The sequence below is a fragment of the Salvelinus alpinus genome, chromosome 35 (genome assembly GCF_045679555.1).
Source record: "Salvelinus alpinus chromosome 35, SLU_Salpinus.1, whole genome shotgun sequence".
Lineage (NCBI taxonomy): Eukaryota > Metazoa > Chordata > Actinopteri > Salmoniformes > Salmonidae > Salvelinus > Salvelinus alpinus.
Window position 1 is genome coordinate 18,236,327 of NC_092120.1, and position 9,286 is coordinate 18,245,612.

Below are 9,286 nucleotides of genomic sequence, written 5' to 3' on the forward strand. Positions count from 1 at the left end.
AATCTTAACAGACTTGAAGGACATAGTAGACTTTGTTGTTACATCTATTCATACTGAGGAATCCAATGCATATCTTGACTTTAATTTCACAGAATAAGATTTACAGAGGTTTTCCCTGACTCTAAATGTAAGCCTAAACACCATTATCCACAGTTGATCCAACAGTTTGGACCACTAGTTGCACTATGGACAATGCGTTTTGAAGCCAAGCACAGCTTTTTTAAGAGACTTGTGCAACACACCCGCTGCTTCAAAAATGGGCTCCTTTCGGTCTCAGAGAGACATCGGTATCAGATGGCACACCATTTGCACATGTGTAGCCTTCCCACACCACCTCTGGAAGTAACGAATGTGTCAACACTTCCCATTGGGGTTTTAAAAGAGGAAATCTCACTTGCTCTGAGGCAAAACTACTCAAATGTGGACACAGTATGCCTGGCTAAAAGTGTGACGCATAATGGATTGAAGTACAGGAATGGGATGATCTTGGAACATGGTTCACTGGGGGGACCGCCAGAGTTGAATGAAATCATCCAAATGATAATATTGCAAGAGAAGTTGATCTTCTTCATCAGAAAGCTGTGTGCACGGTATCTTGAACACTAGAGGGCCTATGACATTCAATTGTTGGCCAACAATGAAGTGGAACTCGTTGAGCCACAGAAACTCAGATATGTATACCCGCTGGCAGACTACAAAATAGGGGGGATGCGTCTGGTCACAGCGACATGATACATACATTTCTAAAGCTCAGATTGGTAAATATGGTCTTAATACATTATAATCAATGAAGCCCTACTGTCACACCTTGATCTGTTTCACCTGTCTTGTGCTTGTCTCCACGCCCCACTAGGTGTCTCCCATTTGTTCCCATTATCCCCTGTGTATTTACTGTCTGTTGCCAATTTGTCTTGTCTCGTCAAGCCTACCAGTGTGTTTTCCGAACTCCTGTTTTTCTAGTCCCTGTTTTCTAGTTCCGACCTTTTCTGCCTGCCCTGAACCTGAACTCGCCTGCCATACCATTCTGCCTGCCCTGACCTCGAGCCTGCCTGCCGTCCTGTATCCATCTGACTCTGAATTGGTTTACAAACTTCTGCCTGTCCTCGACCTGCCTCTTGCCTGCCTCTTGCCTGCCTCTTGTCTATTAATAAATATCAGAGACTCGAACAATCTGCCGTCTGTGTCTGCATTTAGGTCTTGTCCTGTGTCGTTATAGTACGAACTGGCCATGACTGACCCAGCAGACTCGGAACCAGCTCCGCAACACTGTTTTCCTAAATGGAGCCACCATTGGAAGACATGAGGAGCTACTCCAGAACCTTATGGAAGGACTCCATACCTTGGCGGAACGCCATGACCAGGGTTTCAAATCATTATTGGAACAATTCCGTGGACTATCTATCAAGCAGCATGCCACAACGGAGACCTCCCGGACGCTCAGTAATCCCCCTACCAGTGGTGATTTTGTCCAGCTTTCCCGAGAACCCCACTTACCTCCTCCGGAGCACTATGCTGGGGATCCTGGAACCAACCGGGCATTTCTTTCCTAGTGCTCCCTCATCTTTGAGCTGCAGCCCTCTTCGTTTCCTTCGGATCGTTCGAAGATAGTGTATGTCATAACGCTGATGTATGGAAGGGTGCTCACCTGTGCTACGGCGGTTTGGGAGCAACAATACGCCATTTGCCTTCGTCTGGAAGATTTCATGGCGGAGATGAGGAAGGTGTTCGATTCTCCGGTGTACGGGAGAGAGGCGGCCCAAAAGCTACTTCTACTACGTCAAGACTCCCGCAGTGTGGCAGACTACGCAGTAGACTTTCGCACATTGGCCGCAGAGAGTGCCTGGAACCCGGAGTCCCTGTTCGACACCTTCCTTCATGGATTATCAGAGGAGATTAAAGACGAGCTCACAGCTTGGGAGTTACCATTGGACCTCGACTCCCTCATAGCCTTAACCATGAGGATCGATGGGCACCTACGGGAATGCAGAAGGGAAAGGAGGTCTGTTCTCGGCCACACTCGCTCGTCCACGGCTACTTTCTCGCCTCCGAAGAACCACGAAAGTGGATCCGAATTCACCCGAGCCCCCTCGGGAATCATCGGGCAGGGCTAGAATGACGCCTAAGGAACGATTACGCAGGCTCACTCACAGTACAGTTCCCAATAACCTGCAAGTGTCGGGCAATCACAGTGAGTCCATACAGTTTCTACATTGAATCTCTACATGTTCAACAGGGCATTGTTTAGGGGTTTTAATGGCTCCAGAGGCACAACCCCATGATTGACTGGACCACTGGTTCTATCCTGGGTTGGAGCCCATTCTGCCACTCACATTGGCTTTAAGCGGCGCAGCCTGTCGTTCTCCCGAGGGCTTTGGAAAATCCTCAGATTTCTCCGCCTTTCCCGCGGAGTACCAGGACATCCTGGAGGTTTTCAGCAAGGCTCGCGGCACCTCCCTTCCTCCGCATCGTCCCTACGATTGCGCCATTGACCTCCTCCCCGGGCACCACTCCGCCTTGTGGGCGGCTCTATTCCCTGTCTGGCCCTGAGACCGAGGCCATGGAGGAGTACACTGAAGACTGTCTGGCTGCTGGGAGCATTCGTCCTTCTGCCTCCCCTGCCGGTGCAGGTTTCTTCTTTGTGGAAAAGAGGGACAAGACCCTGCGTCCACGTATCGACCACCGGGCCTCAATGACATCACTATAAAGAATCGTTACCCTCTACCATTCCTCTCCTCTGCTTTCGAACCTGTCCAGGGGGCAACCATTTTTCTAAGTTGGACATTTGGAACGCCTAACACCTAGTTTGAATATGGGAAGGAGACGAGTGGAAGACAGCCTTCAACACGGCTAACGGACACTATGAGTACCTGGTCATGCCGTTTGGATTCACCAATGTCCCTTCAGTGTTCCAGGCTCTATTCAACAATGTGCCCCATAACATGCTGAATCGATTTTTGTTTGTCTATCTAAACGACATCCTTGTTTTCTCCCATTCTGCTCAAGAGCATGTCCTCCATGTCCGAAATGTCCTCCAGCACCTCCTGGAGAACCAATTGTTTGTAAAAGAAGTAGGAATTGCATCTCTCTTTTCTTGGATACGTCTTTGCTGAAGGGAACGTTCAGATGGATCCTGACAAGGTGAGAGCAGTAGTGGATTGGCCCCAACCCACCTCTAGAGTGCAGCTGCAACGTTTTCTGGGATTTACTAATTTCTACCGCCGCTTCAGTAGGGGCTACAGCACCCTGGCTTTTCCCCTCTCTGTATTCACTTCTCCTAAGGCACCGTTCACATAGTCCCCAGCTGCCAACAGGACGTTTTTGGATCTTAAGCATTGTTTCACCGCTGCCCCCCTCCTCATCCATCCAGACCCGTCCTGTCAGTTCGTGATGGAGGTTGACGCCTCGGACGTTGGAGTGGGGGCCGTTTTGTCCCAACGTTCGACCCAGGACCAAAAGTTGCACACCTGCGCTTTCCTTTCTCATCGCCTGAATTCCGCTGAGAGGAACTGTGACGTTGGTAATCGGGAGCTTCTTGCGGTCAAGATGGCACTGGAGGAGTGGAGGCGCTGGCTTGAAGGGGTAGAACACCCATTCTTAGTTTGGACTGACCATAAGAATATTGAATATCTCCGCACCGCCAAACGCCTCAACTCTATACAGGCTCGTTGGGCTGTTATTCACTCGGTTTATCTTTACCATCACCTACTGAATGATAAGGCTGATGCTCTCTCTCGCCTGTATAGTTCTGTGGCTACTGTCAAGGCTCAGGAGACGACCCAGATGCAGACAGTTTCGAAGTAACAAAAGATTATTACTCAAACAGGGGGGCAGGCAAACGACAGGTCAAGGGCAGGCAGAGGTCAGTAGTCCCGAGCAGAGTTCGAATGGTACAGAACGGCAGACAGACTCAGGGTCAATGCAGGCACAGGTCAGTAATCCAGGGTGGTATGGCAAGGTACACAATGACAGGCAGGGTCAGGGTCAGGGCAGGCAGAATGGTCAAAACCGAGAAAGCTAGAAAACAGGAACTAAAGACAGACAGGAGCACGGGGAAAAAAACGCTGGTAGGCTTGACGAAACAAAACAAACTGGCAAAAGACAAACAGAGAACACAGGTCTAAGTACACTGGGGATAATGCTGAAGATGGATGACACCTGGATGGGGGGTGGAGACAAGCACAAAGACAGGTGAAACAGATCAGGGTGTGACAGCTACACCATCAGACCCAGAGACCATCCTCCGTATCTCCTGTCTCACGACTACACTTGTCTGGGGAATCAAGAGCCAGGTCCGCAAAGCCCTGATGTTTGTCCCTTATGGGCCCATTCCTCGAAGCTTACCTTTCATCCCGGCTCCCACCGGACTCTGGCTTTCATCCGACAACGTTTTTGGTGGCCCACTATGGTTTCTGACATCTCCACATTCGTCGCTGCCTGCACTGTGTGTGCTCAGAACAAGACTCAGCGGCAAGCTCCGGCTGGTCTCCTTCAACCACTCCCTCCCTGTGCCTCATCGCCCCTGGTCCCATATATCCCTGGACTTTGTCACTGGTCTCCCTCCATCTGATGACAACACCACTATCCTTACAGTGGTGGATAGGTTTTCTAAAGCCACCCATTTCATTCCCCTCCCCAGGTTACCTTCAGCCAAGGAGACGGCCCAGCTCATGGTGCAGAACGTCTTCCGAATCCATGGTTTTCCAGTCGACATGGTCTCCGATCGTGGTCCTCAGTTCTCAGCCCGATTCTGGAAGGTGTTCTGCACCCTCATTGGGTCGTGGCCAGCCTGTCCTCTGGGTTTCATCCTCAGTCCAACAGCCAGTCGGAGCGTGCAAATCAGGACCTGGAGACGACTCTTCGGTGCCTTGTCTAGGCCAATCCCACCACCTGGAGCCAGCAACTTGTGTGGGGGGAGTACGCCCAGAACACCCTTCCCTGCTCAGCCACTGGGTTCTTGCCTTTCAAGTGTTCCCTTGGTTACCAACCTACACTCTTCCCAGGGCAAGAGGAAGAGGTCAGCATACCCTCAGCCCAAATGTTCGTCAATCGCTGTCTGCGTACCTGGAAGAGAGGCCAGTCAGCTCTTCTTATGATCACCTAACAGTATCGGTGACAGGTGGACTGCCACCGGACCCCGGCTCTCCGCTGTTGTCTCGGGCAGAGGGTATGGCTCTCCACTCGGGATCTGCCCCTCAGGGTGGAAACCTATAAACTTTCCCCCCACTTTGCTGTTCGTCTTCTGTCGCAACGCACCCTCCTTATACATCCCACGTTTCATGTGTCTAAGTTTAACTTCTTTGGGGTAGGGGGCAGTATTTTCACGTCTGGATGAAAAGCATGCCCAGAGTAAACTGCCTGCTACTCAGGCCCAGATGCTAGGATATGCATATTATTAGTATATTTGGATACAAACCACTCTGAAGTTTCTAAAACTGTTTGAATGATGTCTGTGAGTATAACAGAACTCATAAGGCAGGCAAAAACCTGAGAAAAAATCCAACCAGGAAGTGGGAAATCTGAGGTTTGGTAATTTTTCAACTCTTTGCCTATCCAAGATACAGTGGAAATGGGGTCATATTGCACTTCCTAAGGCTTCCACTAGATGTCAACAGTCTTTAGAACCTTGTTTGAGGCTTCTACTGTGAAGGAGGGGGGAATGAGAGCTGAATGAGTCAGAGGTCTGCCAGAGTGGCATGAGCTGACCATGCGCGTTCACATGAGAGTTAGCTTGCGTTCCATCGCATTTCTGAAGACAAAGGAATTCTCCGGTTGGAACATTATTGAAGATTTATGTTAAAAACATCCTAAAGATTGATTCTATACATCGTTTGACATGTTTCTACGGACTGTAACGGAACTTTTTGACTTTTCGTCTGGACCTAGTGATCGCGCCTCATGAATTTGGATTACTGGGCTAAACGCGGAAACAAAAAGGAGATATTTGGACATAGATGATGGACTTCATCGAACAAAACAAACCTTTATTGTGGAACTGGGATTCCTGGGTGTGCATTCTGATGAAGATCATCAAAGGTAAGTGAATATTTATAATGCTATTTCTGGCTTCTGTTGACTCCACAACATGGCAGACATCTGTATGGCTTGATTTTGTGTCTGAGCGCTGTACTCAGATTATTGCATGGTGTGCTTTTTCCGTTAAGTTTTTTTTAAATCTGACACAGCGGTTGCATGAAGGAGAAGTGGATCTAAAATTCCATGCATAACAGTTGTATCTTTTAGCAATGTTTATTATGAGTATTTCTGTAAATTGATGTGGCTCTCTGCAAAATCACTGGATGTTTTGGAACTACTGAACATAACGCGCCAATGTAAACTGAGATTTTTGGATATAAATAAGAACTTTATCGAACAAAACATACATGTATTGTGTAACATGAAGTCCTATGAGTGTCGTCTGATGAAGATCATCAAAGGTTAGTGATTAATTTTATCTCTATTTCTGCTTTTTGTGACTCCTCTCTTTGGCTGCAAAAATGGCTGTGTTTTTTGTGACTAGGTACTGACCTAACATAATCGCATGGTATGCTTTTGTCGTAAAGCCTTTTTGAAATCGGACAATGTGGTGGGATTAACAACACGTTTTTCTTTAAAATGGTGTATAATACATGTATGTTTGAGGGATTTTAATTATGAGATTTCTGTTGTTTGAATTTGGCGCCCTGCACTTTCACTGGATATTGGTCAGGTGGGACGTTAGCGTCCCACGTACCCTAGAGAGGTTAAACCTTTGTCTCACAGTCCTTTGTCTCCTGTTTCCAGGCCCACGACCCCTCCCTGTCTCATCAATGGCCATCTGGCATACACGGTAAGACACCTCCTGAATGTTTGACCTTGGGGCAGGGGTTTCCAGTACCTGGTTGACTGGGAGGGTTATGGCCCGGAGGAGAGGTGCTGTGTCCCTGCTAAGGACATCCTGGACCCGGCCCTCATCGCTTACTTTTACTGCCGGAATCCCAGGTAACCAGGTATGCGCCCGGGTAGGACGCCAGATGGCGCCCCTGAAGGGGGGGACACTGTCACACCCTGATATGTTTCACCTGTCTTGTGAACTCAAGCTGGCTTTGCAGGGAATTATTACGGGGCACATTTCACCAATCAGCACAGAGGAGCAATGTTAGATACGATCTCCCATGTTCCATTCCCACTAAAATTGAGTCTCCCCCCGGTGCCATTAGAGAACTCGGGTGGAAGTGCCCTAACTCCACCCATTCACGTGTTTCTGGTACCTGAGTCTCTGGTACTCTTTTCTTGGAAAAGATTGTTGAACGTGTCATAGAACAGATTGTTGAATGTGAGCACTGGTCTCTACCTTACACACTCACCATGTGTAAGGTAGCTCCTATAAACTACAGTTTTAATGAAGTTAAAATATGACTACCTGGAAATGTTTCTGTGATTCAGGTTGTCATTAAGGAAAATGCACTACCCAACTAGTGTGGACAAGTTGTTTTGTAAGCATTGAAGGAGTTGTCTTTCTTGAGCTTGCACAATAGTTCAACACAATGTCTTTGATCGCTTGATGATTCAGTTATATCTTCCAAAGTGCGAAATCTGTTTTGCAAACTACAAGACCCACAAAAACAAACACTATTGCTCCTCTGTGCTGATTGGTCTAAATATTGTTGTTTATTTTAAGGCTTAAGATGATTTTGTTTGAATGGTTTATAGCTTTTACCTCTGTAAAACACAAACCTCTCTCTCCCTCTCCTCTCCCTCTCTTTAATCTCTATCTCCCCCTGCTCTACTTTTTCATTCTCTATTTCCCTGACCTACTCTCACTCTCCTATCTCATCCTCCTGTCCTCACAGCCCAAACCCTCCTCTCACCCTATTCTATCGTACCCTCCTCTCTCACCCTCCTCTGCCCTCTCATCCTCGACTGGGCCAATTCCAAATTGTCCCCCTAAAGCTACGCCCTATGCACTTGTGAAGATCTGAGCGGATTTGTTTGGTATTTAAGCAATACGGTGAAACTTTAACCTAAGGAGGCAAGGTGGAGCTATTACCAGATTGATTACACCTGTCAAATCATTTAAGATCTACACAAGTACATACACTACACTCACCTCTCACCTCTCCCACTTTGCCTCCGCTCTCATAACCCACTACACTGAAGAGTTTTTGTGTTGAGGTTTTGTTGTACATGCAGATTGTGTTGTACATGCAGGTTGTATTGTTGTACATGTGGGTTGTGTCCAATAAATGTATCATTGTGAAAGAAATTTGACATTTTGGGTCATGACAAGTCATGATGTTTTTGAGCCAACCTAATATTTTGATTTGCAGGAACTTTCTTCAATTAGATGTTACCAGTTGAAGTAACTCCGTTAAATTACTCCAATCCAATCATTTACATTTCTTGAAGCCTAATTATAAAGCTGTATTTGCATAGTATTTTAGTTTTCAGTAAAACAAATAAACAAGTTTCAACATCTAAGTTTTACTGAGGTGAATTATAGATTTGATTGTAATCAAATAATACAAGTGTCATAATTAAATGTAATCGCAAGTTGTTGTTTTTTTACCTGAAAAAACTCATTTGTTTGTTACCAGTTGAAGTAATACATTTAAGTTGATCCAATGAATCACTTTTTAAAGTTTAGTACAGTAATAAAACAATGCAAAACCTAACTGGATCAGCATTATACATTTCCTGAATATAAATAACCCCTTGAGTCATTGCTTACCACAAAAACAACATTTCTGTATTTTCCACAGCAGATTTCAAGGCTTCCTTGTTTTGGCTGCCTTAGCTGATGACAAGGTCTCGCCACGCTTGTAAACTGTCGAGAGTGCAGCACATTATCAAAAACAAATTAAGGGCCTATGGTAACTAAACTATTGCTCTCGAACCTTCCCCGATTATTCAATCTCACAGTCCTATTGCTGGCCTGAGATAAGACGGAGAATCCATGCAGCCGAGGCTTATCTGAATATTACACGCGCTCTCAGGAGTATGGGATTTCACCCCAAACTCCTTTACCGGGTCCGTGCATCAGGTATGACCCATTATTAATGTGGGAATTTGCTTTTTTTCTCCTTAACCGCGAGCGAAGCCACTTCAATAAGCGATAAGAAGTTTCACTCAATTTCGGTTAGAACTTTTAGCACAAATATCGATTTGGGGTTCTCAAGAATGTCTTTCATTTCTTGGTATTTTGACTGTTATGACTCGGGCTTCTGAGTCTCTGCATTAGTTTGTTCACTAACAGTCAATATTACTTTCAGTTATTGACTAGTTCTAATGACTTGAAGGCTGTATTCAG